Here is a 24,194-nt window from a genome sequence, read left to right as displayed (position 1 = left end):
CTGACTCCAAGAGGTGCATTTTTGTATTATAATGACATCATAATGAGCAAAGCTCATTTGTGTTCACAGTTTCCTTAGCAATGCCAAAATATGAGTCTCTTATGACTGCAGCTCCATACTTTGGTTTGGAAATGGTGGTTTGAAACAGTGGAACCACCCATCCTAAGTGGCAGGTATGGACCACTTGTACCAGACCATTTTTTTTCCATGGTGGCTTGCGTCTTGTACTGGCTTGAGGTTAATAAGAATGTTTTAATGAGAGAAATTAGGTCATTGGCTGTGAAAAGAAAATAATAGTGACGTCTATATTACCCATTGGATTGTTGAGAGACACATATAACACAAAGTTGGTCAGTCTGTGCCTGACTGCACCTTACTTTGGTCAGTGGCTTGCTGGCTGTCTTGCTCACAGTCTGCCTGAATCTGTGTAACCCAGATAAATAATTTCCTTTTAACTCTGCATTGACTCTGATATCTCACCTTCTGATCTCTGCAACTAATCACATCAGCTATATGGGGCTTACTTTGTTTATTTTGTCAAGAAAAAGGGGCCATAATGGGGATCAGGAGCACTGTCGGGCAGTGTCACTGTTCAGGGAAGGATTTTGAATTTCTGTCTTACTTCTGACTTACATATAATTGTAAATATATATTTATATAGTGTATATATATGCTTGTAAATATGTCTGTGCTGTAAATAGAGCTTCATCCTAACTTTCAGCCATATGAGCTAGTCTGATGATTCAAAGTGTGTGTGAGGGGACAACTCCCCTAACTCCCCCACATCTGTACCAGATCCTGTTGTGTGGGAACAGTAACTTGATCAGTAACTTATTATGGGGCAGACCTATATTGGAAATTAATAATCTGTTATTAATTGTGAATATTAATTTCCATATTAATACTATTTCTATTATTAATATTTTTTAAAAATGGGAAAATGCCCTGAGATTCTTTGGATTTTTGGCTGACAGAAAATCATTGCACAGAATTAAACAGTTTAAGCAATCAGAACTTGGAAAATAGTAGTGTGACAACAGGAAAAATTCTAACTATGCTTATGGAATCTTGGCATTCACTCCAGCATATGTGCTCATGGCTCTTTTTGATCTCTGAGTAAGTCTCCTGTATCAAAGACACTTTCAAACTCACGATGATGATCCTGAGGTAAAATACAAAATATTTCAGGCAGAGGGAGAAGAACTAAGTTGATGCTAAGCTGGAGGGTGAGAGCTGCCATGATTGATGAGTTGTAAATGGCAGAAAGACAAAAAGTTCAGTGTAGAAAGGCTGAACTCAGAAAGGCACAGTTTCTAAATCACCTGCCTTTAAATACTTCAGTTTGAAAATCAAACTGGACAATTTACACAAACACCATTGTTCTGGCCAATGAATTCAAAGCTTTGTGCCTCCTTTGACCACACAGGCATGTTGAAAGGCAGCACAAGACACTTGACCTGTGATGCTCAGCTCCTAGCCCTCAAGGCTTTGATTATCTGACTGAAATTCCCAGACCCGCAACAGAAGGAGGAGAGTAAGGGCTAAACTGGCCTAGCAGGATTTATGCCCTACCAGGACGAGGCCACTGCAGACTGTGGTGGAAGGTCACATACAGGCCCCAAATGACCGTGTTTACAAGCCTATTCATGCCCATACATGTTGTCCTCCCTAAAGGTGTTGCCCTGCCCAAACCTGGGGAAAACAAATTAAGGGGCACAAAGGAGCACAATAAGACTGGTGCCTTCAAGTCTGGCCTGCCTGTTTGCAAGGTCGAAGTAAACACATTATGTAAACTCACGCTCCTAGAGTGGGGATCCACCTGAGCCCTCTCCGTATTTGGGTGTACCGGACCCATGGATTTCACCTTATTTGGTATGTCTTGGCCTGATGTCAGACTCTTATTGGACAGAATTGTGTCCAAGGACCATCAATCTCAGGCTCAAACCTCATAAAAGGGGCAATTCAGTGTTCCTGCCACCCCTTCTCCACCTGCCGCTCCTAGCCACTTTGCCACTTTTGGGACCACCGCCGCTGCATGATTTCAACCCATGGCACTTCGCACCAGCCCAGGGAAATTGGCCAAAGAGCTCATGGCCAGCTGCCGCTCCAGCCCGCCGTTCCCAGCTCTATTGTACCCATGGAGTCCATCAGACAGCACCCCCCAATAATCCCTGAACTGAACTATTCAAACCCACGAGGGTCAACAACGTGGCTTTGCCACACATATTTGGGATCACCAACACTGACTGCAGCCAGTGAGTAACTGAGCAACCTTGATTTGAGCAGTATAGACTGTCACACTTTACCTGTGGCACATTTATGCCACTACACTCTCTCTATCCAAACCTCTCCAAAAACCTCTGCTATATTCCTGATTCTTTTGCTGTGAATAGACATTCTGTAATATAATTTCATAACCGCATACAAAGAACTTGTGTAGGGTAGCTGTATATAAGTTTGGGGAAAAGGGGGGAATTCCTTGTGTATATAATATTTCATTATTTAAACCCTTTTAAATTCGGCCTCATATTTCAAACCCCCCAAACCCAAACAAAACCCCTTCACGACACAGACTCATGCCAAAATGTTAGCCTGACTTTTAATCAAAGTTCTTGAAGGTAAGGGAGTCCTGATTCCTTGTTGTGGAGGGCCTGCAGGCCCAAAAACAGTCTTACTTATGCCTTGCCCTGCCTGGACATGTTTTTCTGCCCAAACCAGAGGTAAACACATTAAATGGATAAAAGGGGCACAATAGGCCTGGTGCCATAAAGTCTGGTCTGCCCAGGACCCCTGATTGCAAACATGCTGTGTAAGCCCCACACGCCCAGCTCATGCCTGCTTAGTGCTAGGCCCATGTGATTTCCATATTTGGAGAATGCAGGCCTGTGGCTTTTGCCTATTATGGTAAGGTTTGGCCAACTGCCAAAACCTCATTGGTCATTCTAGTGGCCAAAGGGCCATTAGTCTTGGCCCACATTTAATAAATATGGGTACACAGGTAAACAACATGCTCAGACTCCCCGCATTGCTTGCCTGCCTGCATACTCACTAGCAGAGCTCACTTATGCCTGCCTATATATATGTGCAGTCCATAGTCTCCCAGCCAGCTGTGCACACTTGCAGACCACTGCAGTGAGTTATCAGGACCATATCCTGTATTGCCTTCCTTTTCCTATGGAGCTCAGACTCCAGTGCAGCCACGTATGCTATTGCACACCTGCTGCCTTATCATTGCCTGGTAAGTGTCATTGCCACTGAATTACCAGGAAGCAGACTCTGAATTGTCTGCACGTGATCGGCCTGTCTGGTCAGCATTACATCATGCTGAGACAGCACGAAATCCTGCCTCTGCACCTGAGATCCTGCCTACGTATCCCTGGAGAGAGCATCCAGCAGAATCCAGCAGTGCAAGGTCAGAGACTACTTCCCCTTAAGCTGGGAGGATTCCAGCCTCAAAGTCCATGGGCAAAGATTCCCCTGAAGTTTGGACAGTGGCATAGGCTGTGACATAGTCCCAGAGGGTGGTTGATAATTAATAAGAATTGCAAGTGAATACTTTCATGCCTCTGTAAGATCTATTGTCTCTGCCATAGAGCAGAAAGATCTGTCAGCCCACCTGCTGGGCAAATAGCAAATTGATGCCAAGCAGTATTTACCATGGGGAAAAAATCCTCTCTCAGTTTATAGTTTGAATGTATACTAGTTATTAACAAGTTACTGTTGATATTAATCCTAGAATGTCTTCCATAACCGTGTAGAATCCCTTTAACATTAATATACAGTGCGTGGGGGTGGCAAGAGTTCAAAATATTGAGTTTAATAAATATATATATTTATAGAATATTATCTCATCCCAATTAATTTCTCCCCTCTGCCACAATCGGCGTAGGCAGCAGAATACCCCTCTACGACATTCCTGATGACAATGATGAGACAGACAATGTTCTTTGGGCTGCTCCTTATAGACACCAGGCTGAGTAGTGTTGTCAATGCAGCAGAGATATGGAATGTCATCCAGAGGCACCTGGACAAGCTGCAAAGTTGGGCTCAGGTGAACCTCATGAGATTGAAAAATAGTAAGTGTTCCTGAACCTGGACTGAAACAGTCCTCATTATCAATACAGACTGAAGGATGAGGTGATAGAAAGCAGTGCTGTGGGAATGCAGAAGAGCTGTGGGAAAGGATATGAAGAGAATAATAACAGACCTTGGTCTCCCACCTGCTGCAGGCTTCCTTATCTCAGAAAGGATAGATAGTGGACACCTCGTTAATGAAAATAATAAGGTATGGGTTATTCTGATTTAGTGGGTTGTCCTTGACTAATTATGCTGATGTGTAGGTGTGTGCTGTACTGGCTGAGTGCATATATACCTGAACTATAACGTAATAAAATGGCTCTGGCATCATTCACATTGAATTGTCTGGAGTCCTTCATGGCTAGGTCTTGATCACACTGATCAGGCCTTACCATGGTTCCCGTGGCAAGCAGAGATTTATAAGTGTGCTAGTTCGAAGCAAGCTAGAATGCTTTGGTGAAAAGAACTAGATAATTGGCTATGAAAGGTAAACATGGTTGTGTCTCTTCTCTCACAGTCCCACTGAGAAGTCTGGGAAGAAGAAGTAAAAGATTAGATAACATTCTCCATTTTGTCTCTCACTCTGCTCTTGTCTTCACACCGAGCCACATCTCCTTAACCTCACTGCCACTAACCTTCCTTCTTAACCTCTTGGCTGCACCTTTATTCCTTTCTCAGGATTTGGGGTAAGGTTGAGAGGACAGGGGGAGGTGTTGGGGTGCTTTGAGAACCCCTCCTGGGGACTCAGGTTTCTGGGAGGGGAGTTGTGCTTCTGTATTGTTTATCCTTTGTATATTTCTGTATATAACTGTATATACTGTAAATATCTGCTTGCATATTGTGCTGCTGTAAAATAAATAGCTTCATTTATATTCCTGGAGTCCCGTCTGAGTTAGCTGGGGCAAATACAAAAGTGTGGGGGGGGGGCGGATAAGATCCAAACCATCACAACAAGCAGCACCATGCTGCAACACAGCCCTGTGGAAAATGACTTGTGGGGGCTGATGGATGAAAAGTTGGACATGAGTAGACAGTGTTTGCTTGTAGCCCAGAAGGCCAGTACCATCCCGGGCTGCATCCAAAGAAGTGGGGCCAGGAGATCAAAAGAGGTGATTCTGCCACTTTACTCTGCTCTAGTGTGATGGGGTTTGGGGTCCTCCAAAAAAAACCATAGAGAGTCCCAAGGGACAGACCTGGTCATTCCAAGATATTGTGATATTGTAATATTGTTATTGTATTCCACTTTCTGATATCACAGTACATAAACTCATTTAGAGCATTGTGTCCAAGTTTGGAGCCCTTAGTACAGGAAGGACATGGACCTGATGGAGTAGGTCCAGAAGAGGGCCATGAAAATTATTAGAGTATTGAAGCATCTCTGCTACAGACAGGCTGATGCAGCTATCTTGGTCATCCTGGAAAAAGAGTGTTGTGGAGGGCTTCATCTGGGTTTTGGGGGAAATGAAATGTGAGGCCAAATTTTAAAAGGGTTTAAATAATTTAATATTATATACACAAGGAATCTCCCCCTTCCCCAAACTTATTTACAGCTACCCTACACAAGTCCTTGGTATGCGGTTGTGAAATAACTTTACAGAATGTCTTATTTGCAGCAAAAAAAAATCAGGAATTTAGCAGAGGGTTTAGAATGGCTTGGATAGAGAGAGTCTAGTGACATAAACATGTCACTGGTAAAGTTTGAAAGTTTATGCTGGCTTAGCTCAAGTTTGCTCGGTTACTCACTGGCTGGAGTCAGTTTCAATGGTCCCAAATATCATGGGTTTGAATAGATTAGCTCAGGGGTTATTGGGGCGCACTGTCTAAAGTTTCCACGGGCATGGTCAAGCTGGCAACGGTGGGCTGGAGCGGCGGCTGGCCCAGAGCACCTTGGTCAGTTCCCTGGGCTGGTGCCATGGGCTGGAGTCATGCAGCGGCGGTGGTCTCCAAAAGCAGCAAAGCGGCTAGGAGCAGTAGGTGGAGGGTGGCAGGAGTGAGGTGTGAGAGGTGAGATAGAAATGACTGGAACACTGAATTGTCCCTTTTTATAAGATTTGACCACGCAATTGATGGTCCTTGGGCCACAATTCTGTCCAATAGGGGCTTGGCAACAAGCCAAAACATACCAAATAAGGTGAAGTCCAGGGGTCCGGTACCCCCAAATATGGAGAGGGACTCAGGCGGATTCCCCACCCTAGGCATGTGAGCTTACACAATGTGTTTACTTCAACCTTCGAGGAGGCAACCCAGACTTGAAGGTACCAAAGCTATTGTGTCCCTTTGTCCCCCTTAACTTGTTTACCCCAAGTATAAGCAGGGTAACACCCTTTCGGGGGACAACATGTCCGGGCATGAATAGATCTGTAAACATGGTTATTTGGGGCCTGTACAGCCCTCCACCAAAAAGAGGAGGCCCCAAGTAGACCTAATAGTGGCCTTCAAGTACCTGATGAGGGCCTACAGCAAGGATAGAGAGAGACTGTTTACAAAAGCCCTTAGAGATAGGATGAGAGGAAGTAGTTTCAAACTAGAAAAAAAATAGATTTAGATTGGATGTTAGGAATAAGTTCTTTACTATAAGGGAAATGGAACATTAAAACAGGTTGTCCAGGGAATTTGTTGAGGCCTTGTGATGGTTTGGGGGTTACCCCGCTCCCCCACACTTTGTATTTGCCCCGGCTAACTCAGAAGGACCCTGGGAATATAGATGAAGCAATTTATTTACAGCTAGCAGAATTTACAAGCAGCTATTTACAATATATACAGTTATATACAATTATATACAGAAATATACAAAGGATAAACAATACAAAAACACAACTCCCCTCCCAGAAACCTGAGTTCCCATGAGGGGCTTTTAAACCACCCCAACACCTCCCCCGGCCCTCTCAACCTTACCCCAGTTCTCAGGAAGAAAACAGGTGCAGCCAAGAGGTTAGGGAGCAAGGTTAGTAGGAGCAAGGTTACTGAGATGTGACCAGGTCTAAGGCAAAAGCAAGAGTGAGACAAAAAATGGAGAATGTTTTCTTCTTCTTCCCAGAGCTCTCAGCAAGCCTGTGAGAGAAGTTGACATCAATTGTTTTTCATTTCACTGCCTGTTATCTAATTCTTTTACCAAAACATTCTAGCTTGCTTCAAACTAGCACAGGCCTCATCTCTGGAATATACAAGATGAGGCTAACAGCCTCTGAGCAACCTGATCTAGTTGAGGATGCCCCTGCTTACTGCAGCGGGGGTTGGATTAAATGACACTTGGAGTTCCCTTCCAACCCAGACCATTTTATGAATATAAGATTCTGTGAGAAGGTGTGAAAAGTTTTTCTCATGTCAGATTAACCCAATGTCAACTTGTTATAGGAAGGACCCATTGCTGACCAAAATCAAACCCATCAATGTTGGTGCTTCTGCAATAACATACTTAAGGACGGAAAAAAGTTGCAGCATTTGCTGCCAGAAAGATTAGCAAGAATATGTGAGAGAAACAACTCTGTAGGCACCAAGCTCAATGAAGGAAGCATAGAAGGGAAGATGTGCTACAGGCACTAGAGAAGAAATTCACCTGCATCCTATGGTGAAGACCTTTATGAGACAGAAACTCCCCTTCAGCCTGTTGAAGTCATCAGCAGAGTAGATATCCACTTAGAGGCTGTGGAGGATCCCACAAGTGGTGGATGGTCAAAGGTGACTGTGACCCTGTTGAAAACTCATGATGGAGTCTGACCCTGGCAGGACATGTAAATCTAAGAGAGAGTGCTGGGGTTTGGGCAGAATTGAGCAGTCTGGAATAAGGAGAGCAGGCAGGGTAACATTAGGTCATTCTGATAAGGAGGCACAGCTGCAGGAGAAAAATAGCCTTGAAGAAGACCGGCAGAGAAGTTGCTATCTGTAGTTAGCTGCGTTGAGGGGGATTATGGGGGGGAGTTGGTCTGTCAGGTCTGCCTCTATACATATGGGTAGCCCATATTTCTGTTATGTAACCTATCAGAATGATACACATTAGATTAGCCACTATATATGCATCTCTCTTAGCTTCAATAAATGGGCATTGACCATATACATCATATTGATGTGAAACACGTCATGCTGGGTCCCTTCATGGATACTGAGGAAGACAAACACATCAAGAGAGGAGCTCACATTGCACAGGTTTGCTGGCAGGGTTTGTGACCCTGTAGGGGACTGACATTAGAACAGTTCTACACCCCATGGAAGGGATCAACACAGGAGCAGTTTGCGACAATGTAGTGGGTGTTTACTACAGGTCACCTGATCAGACAAAATAAATGAAAGAGGCCTTCTACTGACAGCTAAAAGTACTCTCATGATCACATGTCCTCACTTCCATTGTTTATTTCAGGTTCCTGCAGTTCATTGATGATAACTTTTAGGCACAAATCTTTGAGGAACTACTGATGAGAAGTGTGCTGCTGGGCTTATGCTTCCCCTGTTGGGCACTGTTATCCAGGATTGGCCATCAATATTATTAATGTTCTTATTCTTCTTTATTATTAGTAGTAGTAGGAGTAATATTAGTGCTTCTTGCTCTGACTCGTGGTGGCAGAGGAGTTCTTGCACATAGGAAGGGCAGCCACATTGTCTTGGGTTCAAATGCAAGTTCCCAGAGACTCTAATAAATTTAATAGACTGAATGACAATTTATAGAATTTATAGAGTGTCCTCCCCTCTTCCCCCTCCTTTTCCCAAAGATAGGGAGAGAGAGAGAGAGGTAAGCACACCCAAATAAATCAATCTCACTCGATTTGGAGGTTAAAAAGAAAAGTTTAACAATAACTTAGAAAAGGTATTGGAGGTAGGGGAGTTTACAAAGGATAAGGAAGGGAAAACATCAAAATAAAAAAAAAAAAGGGATGGATACAACTCGAGCAATGTGATGGTGTCTCTGCCTCGTGGCTGCCACGTGGTGTGCTGGTATGCAGTGTGTGTGTGTGTGTCGAGAGGGAGCAAAGAAAAGAGAGGAAGAGGAGCAGGAAGCTCCTCTCTTTTATAGGACAGGAAGTGGGGGGAGTGGGCTAACTATCATCTGGTGTGTGGCCCACCCCTGGGGAGGGGCCAAGACCCCTAGAGTCAGGTTCAGGGTTACTCCCCCAGGAGTGTTAACCCTATACACACATGCTGCTCCCCTTGGTTGGAACAGGTTTTACTATTTTACTGGTGTATCAACACCATCCTCACCAGGATGACTGGTACCAACTGCTGAGTCCTTCTCAGCTGAGCATGAACATTAGTCCCTGTGGGACATAGTGGAAGGTTTCCCCTAGACAAAGCACAGTGGAGGTAGACTACAGCCAGGTATCACCGTAGGTTAGATACAGACCTGTTGGAAGACAGTGAAGGGGAAAAGGATCTGGAGGTCCTAGTGGATGGGAGGTTGACCATGGGCCAGAGATGTTCTCTTGTGGCTATGAGGGCCAATGCCATTCTGGAGTGTACTAATACGAGTGTGGCTAATTGGTGGAGAGAAGTTCTCCTGTCCCTCTACTCTGCCCTGGTGTAACCCTATCTGGAGTACTGTGTCCAGTTCTGGGCTCTCCAGTTCAAGAGGGACAGAGAACTGCTTGAAAGCCCAGCACAGAGCCACAAAGATGATTAAGGAAATGAAACATCTCTCTTACAAGGAGACATTGAGGGAGCTGGGGTTCTAGTTTGCAGAGGAGGAGACTGAAGGGTGACCTCATTAGTGTTTATAAATCTCTTAAGGGTGAGTGTCAAGAGGATGGAGTCAGGCTGTTCTTGGTGATGCCCAATTACAGAACAAGGGGCAGTGGGTGAAACTTCCATGTAAATACAAGCAAAAAAAATTCACTATGAGGGTGATAGAACACTGGAACAGGCTACCCAGGAGGATTGTGGAGCCTCACTCTCTGGAAATATTCAAGACTTGCCTGGATGCATTCCTGTGTGATCTGGCATAGGTGATGCTTCTCTGTTGGGAAGATTGGACTAGATCTTTTGAGGTCCCTTCCAACCTCTAACATTCTGTAATTCTTTTCTTCTTTCTATCTTTCCAAATTCCAAACTGTGAATTCAATAATTCTGAATTCCTTCCATCCTTCTGAATTCCTTCCTTCCAAAGTCCTTTGTCTCTTCCTCCTGAATTCTTTCCTTCCAAATTCCTTTCTCCTGAATTCCTTTCCAGCTCCTCTTTAATCTCCATTCTTTTTCTTATCTTTTTTTCTTCCTCTTTTCTTCACTTTTCTTCCACCTGTGAGACTCTGAGAGTGTTTTGGTTGTCTCAAACAATACAACTGAAGAGCAAGTGCACACATGACACTCTGCACAGATCTAGGAGGGGTTCTGTCATGCTCTTTGCCTGATGCTCAGGGGTGGGGGGAAAATGAGTCCTTCTGGGGAAATAGGAGGGGAACAGGGAGCTGGAGCAAGCAGCATTGCTGTGTCTTCATTGATCTGCTCTTCTCTGCTCTGCCTACTTCACCTGTCCCCATGCCACTCTGTTCTCACTGCTGCCTTTGTTCTGGAGAAAAGCTAGGTGGCATGGCCCTGCTTCAGGCTCCCTGCAATCTAGAGAAAATTTAGTGGTATGGCTCTGCTCCCATGCCACCACCAAGAAACCCCAAGACACCCCACTCTCTGGCACCAGACTTGCATGATGAAGAGACGGGGAGCAGCTTGATGCAAGCTAAGTTCCATTTATTGTACTTTCAGCACTTGGTGATATACCCTTAACATATGAGATAAAGATTGTGTCAAATCCTAATTGGTCATCAAGACAGACCTCAATACAGACATGAAGACAGACCTCACATCTTAGCAACTAGATAAGCAAGGATTAACAAAAATCGCAAGTTCATGCTTTACATTGTTCATCTGATGCAACATCCTCTAAGGTGATTTCAACCCTCTATTTTACTTAACTCAGTACTTTTCCACTTATACAATCTGAATCTGTGGCTTACATTCCAGTGTGTCAAGATCAAGCAGCTGTACAGCACAGAAAGTCCTACCATTCTCAACATTTCCCCCTTTCTGTTGTACAAAAAGAATCTCAGCAGTGGAGCTCACTATCATCTTCTGAATACATTGCAATAAGCAGGACAAAAAAAGAAAGACGAATGACAGCTAAGGCATATACTGAGGTTTTTACAAAGATCTTAATCCATCACATTAAACCCCATTCTCCAAATATCTTATCAAGCCAATCCCACCTGATTCTTTAAATTTAGAATTTCCTGTTTTAATCTTTTGAATGCTTGCATGAATTGACTCTGAATGATCAGAGAGATTCATGCAACACATTCCTTCAAAATCTTCACAGACATCTCCTTGAGTAAGCAGTAAAAAATCTCTAGCAGCTCTGTTTTGTAATGTGGCATGATGTATACTCTTACTGTCTAACAAAAGTCCGGAGAGTGCAGCATTGTTAGCATTTTCTTGTTTAGCAAGCCAGCATCCTAGTTGATCTAAAGTTTTAAGTGCTCTGTCACGGAAGGTAGTTTGGGAGGTTGCGGGGAAAATACGTGGAGACTCACTTGTGGATTTTCAAGTGATTTATTGCTCAAACACGGAGATCCCCCTCCCGAACTAAATTCCCCACGTGAGTTCTTTTGGATTGAAGTTGTAAAATAACAGTTCAGAAAATAGCAGATAAAAGAGAGTCTGTGATTTCTTTAGAGTTCCTTTGAGTCTTTAAAGTTACTCAGTCTTTAGGTAAAGAGTTCTTTCTCCAATTTACTCACTGTTCGTAGTTCAGTTCAGCAAAGTTTGAAGGTTTGGGCGGTGTCCCTTTATTCGTCAGGATCGGATCCAAGCAGGTTTCAGGCCTCTGCGGGCCCCTCGTCGGGCAGGGCCGATCGGGAATGTGAGGGCACCGCGGCAGGAGCAAGGCAGGCAGGCAGGCTAGCGAGCGAGCGGTAGGAGCAGGTACCAGCAAGCTCAAGCCAGCAAGCGCCCCGATCCAGGAAGGCACACCATTCTTATAATGTTCAAAAGAGGTGTAACCCTCCAGTCCAAGCTATTTTACATTATTCTTGCAGATTGGCACAAAATTACAATTAACCTATATAATTGGACAGTTCTTACCAAAACAATTTCTAAGACCACCCAAAGCTCGGCCCACACCAGATGTCAAGCGGGCATGAGAACTGCCGTTCCCCCTAGCCAAAACAGTGACCACTGTTTACCTTTTATCTCGACTAGGGAGAGACTTTCTCATGGGGCTGAAGGACTGTTTTGGTTTTACGATGCTCTTGGCATTAATGTGAGACACTGCAACTTTTACAGCAGGGAGGCCTGCTAAGGGCTTCTGCTACCCTCCATGACACAACCCATGGTAAAAGAACAGAGGTTGTAAAACATTGGCCTTTGCTCCAAAAATCAAGATTATCATCACATTCAAAGGCAAAGGCATGAACACTACACCATATTAATTTATGTAGTGAGTACTTTTTACAGAATAGAAGAATAGTGCTATCATTAGAGGTTAGGATAGACAGTTGTCCAAGACTACACAGCCCTTCTTTTATATACAAGGGAATGCAGGGCCATGCTCTATCTCTGCAGATAAGAAAAATTCTTGAAGATAATTGTAAAAGTGAGTTTGATTATTTAAAGGTGTTTAATGACATATAATTACACCACAAGGAGGCATTCCTAAACACGGGATGATGTGGTGAAACATCCCAAGTGCTTGATTGATTTTTCTCTGTACAATTAAACTTCAGACAATAATCCATTTTCACAGATCCCAAAAGGTCAAGCTCCTGTGGTTCCAATCCTGCTTTTTATAATTGTCTTACCCAGATATCCCAAGCATCAGTCAATTTTTTATTATTTTGTCCAATTATACTAGCTAAATATTCTGGAATAGGCCAATTATCTGAAGGCAAACCTACCAGGCATGTTGAAAAGGGGTTCTCTGGGGAAGCAGTAGCTAAGCAAAGAGAGCTCTTTCCTGTTACATTAGCAAGGGTGATCCAAACATTAGTTCTGTGTAAAGAAAAGGGTAAGGGGAGAAGAAATATTTTTTCTTTTCACAAGTATAGAGAGGATGCATAATACAAACTTCCCTTCTGTGAATGATATTTTGCTGGGGACTTCACTTGTAGTTTGAAGACTCAGTTTTCAGTGTTTGATACTCCCCCTTGAAATGGTTGTACATTCTTCTCCGGAAGTCACCGAGGTCCTTCTTCTGTGGAGACACAAGCATACCCTTTGCCCCATATTATTAGTGGGTATGGACCTGAAGTTCTCCCAGATTCTAAGTCAATAAACATAACAGGTGGCTTCTCCTTTTTCTCAAAAGAATTGTTGGCATTAAAATTCCTAATGATAGGGGGATTATTATCCATGAGGGAACAGTTGAAAAATTTAAAAACATACAAGGCCTTTTGTAGTCTTTCTTCTGGGGTGGCTGCCCCCCTTTCCCCCTTTCTGTTGTAATAAGAGACGTTTAAGTGTTTGATGGGTACATTCAATAATCGATTGTCCTGTGGGGGAATGAGGGATGCTCTAAGTGGAAAAAAAAATGTCTAAACCTTTTCAGATGCAATACACAAACCAGCTTTAACAACAGTGGATGTTACAAGGGCTACAGCATTCTCCATGATCTCAGGGTACTGTGCTCCACAACTAGATCATCCATGTAATGATATAGCAAAGCTTCAGGTATTTACATTCATAGCATGCTAAGAGCCCTAGCCACATACCATTGACAATTTGTAGGACTATTTTTCATCCCTTGAGGCAGTACAACCCACTGATATCTTTGCAATGGGGCTTGCATGTTAATACTTGGAACCTAGAAAGCAAATTTAGGAGCATCATCTGGATGCACTGGAATGTTGAAAAAACAATTCTTAAGATCAATAATAGTCAAATGCCAATGTCTTGGGATCATAATTGGAGAGGGGCAGCCTGATTGCAAATCCCTCATAGGTTCCATCACATCATTAATTTTCCTGAGATCATGGACCAAGCACCACTTGCCTGATTGTTTTTTAATAACAAAGATAGGAGAACTCCGTGGACTCATGGAAGGAACAATATGACCCTTTTCTAGTTGTTCTGTGACTAGCTCCTGCAGGGTGCTGAGTTTTTCCAGAGGAAGGGGTCATACTGGCTCCTCGGTTCTCCAAGAAAGTTTCAGGGTACTGCACCCTTCAATGGCCCCTCCTAAATATGTGTTTCCAAAGAGAGTCTGCACTGTGATAACACATCATTTCCCCACAGAATCATAGGTACTGGTAGCACAGAAGTTTTAACTGAGGCTACTCATCCCTCTGGTCCTATAATTTGGATCAATTTGAGACTCTGTTGACTCTTATCTGCACCTCCAATTCCATCCAAAGTTTGCAAGGCCCTAGTTAGGGGTCATTTAGCTTGGGAAATAACAGTGACATAGACTCCAGTGTCTATGATTCCACTTAGAACAAGTTTTTGAGACGCCCTAATAAGTGGGCATTGATAAATGGGGCGTGTTTGAGAGATAGAATGCACCAAATATATTTCTGGGATATCTGTTGACCCAAACCCCCTTTCTCTTTCCAAGTCAGTGTCAGATCCCTCTATGCTTTGGGGATATAATACTAACTGGGCTATTTTGCTACCCTGGGGTATTGTGCAAGGTGGAAATGGTGTCCACACCATGATCTTAATCTCCTTGGAATCTGAATCAATTACTCCAGGAAGTACAAAAAGTCCTGATGATGTTGTAGAGGATCTACCTATAAGCAATATGCACATATTAAAGGACCAGAAATATTAGTTTCTAGTAAATGCACAGAGGAATCAAGTAAAGTTACTGTGTAGGAGGTTTCCAAGTCCAGTCCTGCGTTTCCTTTGGTTTCAGGGAGAAAGTTGGTGGTGTTGACGATCCTGCCTGCTGCTGATTCATCAGCCATGAAACTTGTGTCTGAGTGTGGCGCTGTCCCGTGCTCTGCTGGGCGTTTTCTGAGATCGGTCAGTGCTGAAAAAATCATACTTAGAATGACATTGATTGATGTAGTGATGTCCCTTATTAAATTTAGGACATACTGAGGGCCTTTTTATTTCAGTCCCTCCTTTTGTAATTGAACAATTATTTCTAATATGACCTCATTTACTGCATCCAAAACAAGGCTGTGCAGTTGTGGAAGGGGTCATAGCAGCAAAAGTTGCTGCCATGGTTTCGTATTTATAGTCCATAGTCCCAAACCGCTTACAAGCCTCAATCATTTCTATGAATATGGGAGTTTGATTTGGCAAGGATTTAAGCAATTTTTTACAGTCTGAATTATCATTTTCAATGGCTGCCTTTAAAAGCAGGATATCCCTTCCCTGGGCATTGTCAACTTGACTCTCCAATGCTTGTTTTAGTCTGTCAACATGTGCTAGTTAGAAGCAAGCTGGAATGTTTTGGTAAAAGAACTTGATAACAGGCAGTGGAATGAAAACATGGTGTCTCCTTCTCTCACATTCATGCTGAGAACTCTGGAAAGAAGAAGTAAACTTTCTCCATTTTGTTTTTTTCTTCTGCCTTTGCCTTCAGACCTAGTCACATCTCATTAACCTTGCTCCCACTAACCTTGCTCCCTAACCTCTTGGCCGCACCTCTCTTCTTCCTGAGAACTGGGGTAAGGTTGAGAGGGCATGGGAAGGTGTTGGGGTGGTTTGAGAGCCCCTCCTGGGGACTCAGGTTTCTGGGAGGGGAGTTGTGCTTTTGTATTGTTTATCCTTTGTATATTTCTGTATATAATTGTATATAACTGTATATATTGTAAATAGCTGCTTGTAAATTCTGCTAGCTGTAAATAAATTGCTTCATCTATATTCCCAGGGTCCTTCTGAGTTAGCTGGGGCAAATACAAAGTGTGGGGGGGCGGGGTAACATGTCAGGGTTGGCAGGCATCCTAGGAGGACAGGCAAATAATCCCACTAATACTAAAAATACTACTAATGCTGGTAACGCTAGCTCAGTCAGTCCAAATCCTAATGACACCAGCTTAGCCAATTCGAACCCCCAGCCAGCAGACCAGAACCAAAATCCTCCTGTTAAAAGTAAGGCAGATTTGAACTCACAAGCTCCAGGTCAGACACCTAATGATTCAAACCCTCCAAGTCAGAGTCCTAATGATTCAAACCCTCCAGGTCAGACCCCTAATGATTCAAATCATCCAGCAGATATGTCCAAGTCTGTTGCTGTTCAGGCCTTTCTGGCACCTGCTAAGGCAAAAGCTAAGACAAAGTGTGGTTCGCAGGAGGATGTAAGAGAGGGGACCTCTAGTGATCAGCAAGGAGAGAAGGAGGAGGAGATAGTTAGTCTTCAAGACCTTGTAGATACGCTGAGACATCAATACTCAAGTGAGAGGAGCGCTGTGAGGTAAGCTGCCAAGAGAGAGGATGGTTACAATGAGTTTAGGAATGCTATGAGGAAGATTGTGTTAGGCCAGGCACCACCAGAACAACATGAGGAAGGGGAGGTGGATCCACTCAGAGAGGTCAGGGAAGTTAGAAAGGAATACTCAAGGGAATCAGGTGAGCCAATCCTAAGCTGGTTACTGAGATGCCGTGGCATTGGTGCTAATGCTCTGCAAATAGGAGACAAGTCTGCCAAGCAGCTGGGACCACACACTAAGGAGAGTGGAGTGGACAAATACCTAGCAAGTCCTCTTGGTAGGGTTAGCTTGTGGACACACCTTTTGTTGGCTGTGGCTATGAGATATCCTTCCCGGGATGATTTGCCATGGGCTGCCAAGAAGTGGAACACCATTGAGTAGGGAATTAAGCTTCTGAAGGAGTTTGCTGTGAAGGAAGTGCTTTATGGAGATCATGGTACTCATGAGCCTGATGATATTCCTTTGGGAACAGGTCTCATGAAGAAACTGATTAAACTTGCTCCTTCATCCTATGCTAACATCTTGGCCAGTAAGTTTCTATCAAGGAGTGATAAAGGAAGATCTTTCACTGTTGGTGAATTCACTGATCAGCTCAGGCAGATTGGGGACAGCTTGTCACATTCTGGCCTAATCTCTGCCATACAAACTATGACCACAGAGATTAAAGATACCATGAAAGAACAGAAGGAGGATCTCAAAAACATTACCAATCTGGTAAAGGATACCGTTCCTGCATCATCTGAATGGGTGCATGTTTCTGCAGTCAGGAACAGACGCCCACCTCCTGCAAGGCAATTCCAGCCCAGGAGGAGACAAATTCCACCCAGACAGCAGCAATCATGTGCGTCACTGTGGATACTTCTGCGTGACACATATGGTGAGAACATGAACAAATGGGATGGTGAACCTACTTCAGCTCTTTCAAAGAGAGTCAGGGAGCTGCAGAGTGGCAGAAACAGAGGCAACAATGTCAGAAAAGTAGCTGTTACTTCCTCAGCTCCTGAGAGCAACTGCAATTGTTCCAACAGTTGCAATTCCTCTCACAACAACACCAATCACTGTGTACACCCCACATGCCATGTTCAGCATTAAGGGTGCCCTGCCTCCAGGCAGGAGGAGGAAAGGGATAGTGGAGAGAACCGAATCTATTGGAATGTATTCATTAGGTGGCCTGGCAGTTCAAGAGTTCGGAAATACAGGGCTTTAGTTGACACAGGTGCTCAGTGGACTTTATTGCCATCAAATTGTAAAGGGACAGAGTCCATATCTATATTTGGAATCACTGGTGGATCTCAAGAGTTAACTAAGATACAGGCTGAGATCAGTTTAACTGGTAAAGAGTGGAAGACACATACTATTGTAACTGGTCCTGATGCGCCTTGCATTCTGGGAATTGACTTTTGGACACAAGGTTGTTTCAAAGATCCTAAGGGTCACAAATGGGCTTTTGGAATAGCATCTGTAGAGATTGAGGATAGTAAATTGAAATTGTCCATTAGACCTGAACTTTCTGATGAATCTGCAGTTGTGGGACATCATGACATAGAGGACCTGGAAGTGCCCATTGCAACTCAAACTGTTCATCATAGGCAGTACAGAACTAACCGTGACTCTTTGTTGCCCATTCATCAGCTGATTCATCAACTGGAGAGTCAGGCTGTCATCGAGAAAGCTCATTCACCTTTCAGCAGTCCCATCTAGCCTGTACGTAAACCTACGGGTGACTGGAGACTGACAGCTGATTTTCATGCACTCAACGAGGTGACTCCACCCATGAGCGCAGCTGTGCCGGACATGCTGGAGCTGCAGTACCAGCTGGAATCAAAGGAGGCTAAATGGTATGTAACCATAGACGTTGCTAGTGCTTTCTTCTCTATTCCCATAGCAAAGGAGTGCAGGCCTCTGCTTGCATTCACCTGGAGAGGAATCCAGTACCAGTTCAACCGTTTGCCTCAGGGGTGGAAACACAGCTCAACCATCTGTCATTCAGTCATGCACAATGAACTGGAGAAAGGTAAAGCTCCAGAGCACATCCAGTACATCGATGACATCATGCTGTGGGGCCAAACTGCTGAGGAAGTCTTCGAGAAAGGTAACAAAATCATTGACATTCTGTTGCAAGCAGGTTTTGCCATTAAGAGAGACAAGGTCAAAGGACCTGCCAAGGAAATTCAGTTTCTGGGAGTGCGGTGGCAAGATGGTCGCCGTTACATTCCTCAGGATGTGATCAACAAAGTCTCTACTATGGCAGTTCCCACCAGTGAGAAGGACACATTTTCTTTTCTTGGTGTGGTGGGATTTTGGAGACTACACATTCCTGGTTTCAGTCAAATTGTCAAACCTCTGCATGATGTGACTCATAAGAGAAACAATTTCGAGTGGGGACTTGAACAACAAGCAGCCTTTGATCAAATTAAGCGAGAAATAGTCCATGCAGTGGGCTTGGGACCTGTGAGATCTGGTCCGGACATTAAGAACATTCTGTACACGGCTGCCAGTGACAATGGTCCAACTTGGAGTCTTTGGCAGAGAGTTCCAAATGAGACACGTGGTCGTCCACTTGGTTTCTGGGGATGCTGTTACAGAGGTTCAGAGACAAATTACACCGCAACAGAGAAAGAGATTCTAGCAGCCTATGAGGGAGTGAAAGCAGCTTCTGAAGTGATTGGAACTGAGTCACAATTGCTTTTAGCTCCTAGACTGCCAGTTCTAAACTGGATGTTCAAAGGCAAAGGTTCATAACCGCATCATGCCACAGATGCAACCTAGTCTAAATGGATGGATTTGATAACTCAAGGAGCATGAATGGGTAATCCTGACCGACCTGGTCTGGTGGAGGTAATCACCAACTGGCCGGAAGGCACAGACTGTTCCAAACCTCTGGAGGAGAAAATAACTCGTGCTGAGGAAGCTCCTCCCTATGGTGATCTCTCTGATGAGGAAAAGTGTGGAAGAATTTCTCGCCAGTCGAGGACATAAAGTCATAAACATGGGTAACTTGCGCTGAGAATGTCCTTGGTTCCCAGCGAGGCTAGGAAGTCGAGATGTAAACAACTGAGCACCCCACACACAGCTGCAGTGGGCAGAGACTAGATAACCAAGGGGTCTGGAGTAGGTGGTCTGGAAGGCTGACCCTTAGAATGTTGTGATAAGTTAACCTATGCACACCTTACATGTAACTCTGGACCCTCTGACTGTAACCAATCTTAAGCTGAGCACGCCTCTTGCTAGAACGCATATAAGTCACTGTATCACGGAAATAAAGTGGATTTGACCATCTAACCATATTGGTGAACAAAGAGTCATCTTCCCATAGCGCTCCACCGAACGTGTTTCCCAACATCTAGCGCTTGAACAGAGGAGTCAGGATGCAAGCCGGCCGCAGGTGAGACTGCGTTGGGGGCCGGAGGGTTGGCCCGAAGACAGAGGGGTCCGATCAACTTGTGGGACGTTCTCCGTATCAGAGAGAGTAAGCGTCATTCGGTGCCACTTGGCCGGGTAGCGCTGCCCCGAGGTGGCAATAGTCTGGACGTTCATTTCCGGAGTGAACAGCCCATGTGTAAGGCAGGTAAGGCCCACAGTGGATTTGCTGAGGCACTGCGTCTGCTGGCGTATTTGTCTCATGAGAGAAGTTCGCCAGACACTGAGCTCTGAGAGCTGCTGGCCCGGGCGTGTGCGCAGGGTCATGCGAGTAAAGAGCTTCCCGTGATTTTAAGATCGAAAGTGCAGCGGGAGGTCGGAGACGCACTGTGGGATGCGGTTCTTAGCAACGGAACAGACTCTGAGTCGACCCGACAGCTAAGTCCCACCCGGCGGGAGGTGCTCCGCGCGTTACTAAGGATGAAAGCCGAATGCAAGGCGGCGGCGGTGGTTTTCCTGGTACTTCTTGCCCTGCCGGCCGTTCCAAACAGCTCTGACGCGTGCACGGCGCCAGGTTTCTCCTCCACCCCCACCCCGAGCGTCCCGAAAAAAAGAAAGCTCCGTGGTTCGGTTTTTCGGTCTCAGCAGAGCTGCTTCCGTTAAAGGCGTGGCTGGGAAGGTTGCCAGCTCTGTGGCGGAGTTGAAAATGAGCGTGCCGTACGATCCCGGCGGGCACCCATGTCACCTGCCGCCCGCCCCGCCTCCACGCCCGGTAACCCGATTGTAGCCACGTTGACCGCAGGGGCAATACGCGGTTCGCAACAAGGTTGCCGGCGATTTGCCTTTATAGTACCATCTGTGCCTGAAGCAGAGCCTGCGAGCCGCTCTGAGTACACAACTTTGCCGCGAGGCATGCAGACCACACCAACTCTCTGCTGATTGTTCGTTGCAAAGCATTTGCAAGCCCCCGAAAAGAACTGGGTGTGTGCAATTGTTTATCACTATGTGAATGACTTTGTTTTCTGTCCCCGCTGACGAGTCTTAGTCTCCGAGAGACATCTCGTCTTGCTTCACCTCTGTGGGCTGCGCGTAGAAAGCTAAGGACTTTTTGATCGGTCTAGCCGGAGCGCTAGGAGAGATGCGCTTGGGACTGAGTTGTTGCGGCTGCCTATAGCGACTCACTGACACACCCATGATGGCGGCTGCCCGTAGCGACCCGCCGGCAGCCAGTTACAATCGCTTCTCAGCTTGGAAAAGTTTTCGGACCTGCCGCGCGGAGGGCGGCTGCCTGCCGCTGTGTGTACTGTGTCAAATCTGCCGCTGTGGCCCGCGCGGCCCCGCGGATGGCTGCATGCGATACGGGACACAGACTTTTAGTTTTCAGCTGGTAAAAGACGTTACTGAATGTAGAGAGGAACGGACGGTAAAGAGAGAATGGACCGACGGCAGACGCGACCGCACCGGACAGCTCAGGACCCTCCCTTCCCCGCGGCTCGGCGGAACAGTCTTCAGATCCGCCCCCTTCACCGCCGCACGCCCGCCCATCTCCGACGGACTGCATCCCAAAGCCGAGGGGTCTCCCGCGAGTCTTCAACAGCTGGGGGACTGAGGGGGATGCTGAGGGGTCGGTGGGGTGGGAAGAGTTTGTGGGTTTCCTTGGGTCGTTTCGGAGTTTAGTCAATTTGTGTTTGTATAGCTACAGGGAGATTAGCTGTTCGATAGCTCACAGCTTAACCTCTGCCTTTTTTTTCTCTCTCTGTCTTGAAGAGTCTGAGAGGGAGGACGGCAGTTTGGAAGTTTTCAGTGTAGATTTCATGTTGTGTACCAAGGATCGATAGTGGGATGGGAGACAGACGAAAACAGCAAGTGGTGGCTGACCTGAAACAGCTGGGGGTTGGGCAAGCTGGAGGGCCGAGGACAAAAGCGGCACTGCAGCTGCTGGCCTCCTCCCCCCCCCTCCTCCCTCCCCCCTCTAGCCACCTGTGGAGGGCCCGCGGGGCCCCGTTCCCCCCCCGCCCGTTGTTTCTTTTACTGATTTTTTTTCTGCCGGAGTTAACTCCTCGTACGGATTTTTTTTTCCCTGCTGGGAGGCAGCGAAGCATCGAAGCTGTTTTGACAACACCAGATGTGAGGAGAGAGCTCTTCACTGAGAGACTGATTGGACACTGGAATGGGCTGCCCGGGGAGGTGGTAGAGTCGCCGTCCCTGGAGCCCTGGAGCTGTTCAAGGCAAGGTTGGACGTGGCGCTTGGTGCCATGGTCTGACCTTGAGCCCCGTGGTGAAGGGTTGGACTTGGTGACCTATGAGGTCTCTTCCAACCCTGATGGTACTGTGATACTGTGCTACTGCAGATGTCAGAAAGTTTATAGAAATGGTAGCAAGAATGACGAGGATGGCTTAGGACCATTTTTGCCCCTGTTACAGGCACGAACACGCACAGGTGTATTTTTTAGTCACCTGATGATAACAGTTTGCATTCCGGATGATGGCTGATAGTTCCTGGCTGGGGTATTCACCATCGCCTTGCTGGTTAATTCCTTCTACAGATTAGGCAGCAAAGACTTTTGCACCCCCTGCTCAGTGGCAAAAAGAAAAAGAGGGAGATTGCTAGGCCATAGCAGAGATGCCAGTGCCACTGACCATGGGTGGAAACTTATACAGACATGGAAGGCACCAAGCAGGACAGATTAGAACTCAGATGCATTGCCTCTCACAGCGAGGGTGTAGGCACTGAGGTCCACATTGCAAGTCACTAACCAGATTCTGGACTAGGAACAGGGAATGATAGAGCTTGTAGGCTAATGCCAGTCAGCTCCTTCCCCCAATAACAGATAAAGACAGGACTAGTATAGAAGCTTACTGGAACAGCTGCTAATTGCAATGAAATGAGCCTTGTGACAATTCTGACTTTTCCCTTTTTTGAGAATACCATGGAATTGTTATCTTCTTGGATTTTCTTTGCTTTTCTTGAATTTCCTATACCTGATAGATTCTTAGAACAAGATAAGTTAAGACTAAGGATTTGTAGTTTTGGGAACTTAGGACATAAGGATGTTATGGGATGTTTTTCTTGGGTATATCTAGGCATTATTGAAAAGGGGAATATGGGTTAGAGGACAGTAGGATAGCAGAAGAAATCTTTTCTTTTCTCGAGATCTTTCCAATCACAGCATACAGACTAGGCCAGTGGATCTGCTAGCCTAGGCAATGGATATGTCTGCATTTGTTCTTGTATCTGCTTGTGTTTGACCATTTATCTTCACAGGCCTTGATGAAGACCAACCTGATTATGACCAACTTGTTTTTTCCTAAAGTGAGCAGAAGTCTTGCTCAGATGGCAGAACTGTGAAAGGACTTGAAAGAAGCATTGACATGATGATTGTATTTGTATGGATCTTAAAGGTTTGCACCATGGCTAACAAATTTGTGTATTTTTATGAGTTTTCAGTGATGTGGTTTAATAGAATAGGTTCGGTTTAACAGCTTTGTAAAGGCCAAAGCCCACTCAAATTGGCATAAGATGGCAATGTGACTTTCTTCTCTTGCAAGGGCCCTGCAAGAGATAAAAAAACACTGCCCTAAATTCTGAAAGCAGATGAAGAACTGTGGGAAAAGGCCTAAGTAGAATAGACTGATAGTAACATCTAAGGCATATCTTTGTATTGTATTTAGAGGTCTGTAGTCCTTAAGCACAATAGTCAGACACAGCTCACAGCTAAGGAGTGTAATGAGAACATCGAGTGAATCCAGAACTATGGGAGTCTGAGAAGAATACTTGACAACTGAGTGATCTGCGAATCTGCAGCATCGACTGCCACACAGAGCCAGAGAAGATGTGGCACACCTGCACTCTCCTGTGACTGTGATGTTCGTCTGCACTTTTGGGTTTTTGAACGAATGACTTACTGTCACTTGCAGAAATAGCTTTTGGGATTGTTAGCTAAGCTTGGGTTGTTAGCTTGCCAGACTAATGCTACTGATGAAACCTCTAACAGGTTTATTCCTTTGATTTTAGCACTGTTGATTTGTTAGCTGCACCATTCACCCCTGTGTTAAACAGCCTATGATAACTTCCTTAGCAATGAGGGTGGACACTGCGGTTCAAACAACAGTGACAAGGCCCATATTAGACCTTTAGGAGCAAACAATTGGCGTTATTGTGTTAAAGCATCAAGAAGGGGCCGAGGTCATCTGTTGTGGAACAACAGAACCACTAAGGCACTTCCCACTGATGTGTTCCTTATTTGTGGTGATAGAGTCTGGCAAGGCATACCAAGAATGTTTATGGAGGTCCACGTTATCTGGGTAAATTGACAATGTTTGCCCCTCATCTTAGTCAGCTCAGGGACCTAGCCCGACGCCGGGCTAAGCGATCTTTAAAATTGAGTCCTAATTGCAATGACAACGTTC

Source organism: Pogoniulus pusillus, chromosome Z (assembly GCF_015220805.1).
Source record: "Pogoniulus pusillus isolate bPogPus1 chromosome Z, bPogPus1.pri, whole genome shotgun sequence".
NCBI lineage: Eukaryota > Metazoa > Chordata > Aves > Piciformes > Lybiidae > Pogoniulus > Pogoniulus pusillus.
The sequence above is the reverse complement of the archived record's forward strand: the minus strand, read 5'-3'. Positions refer to the sequence as shown.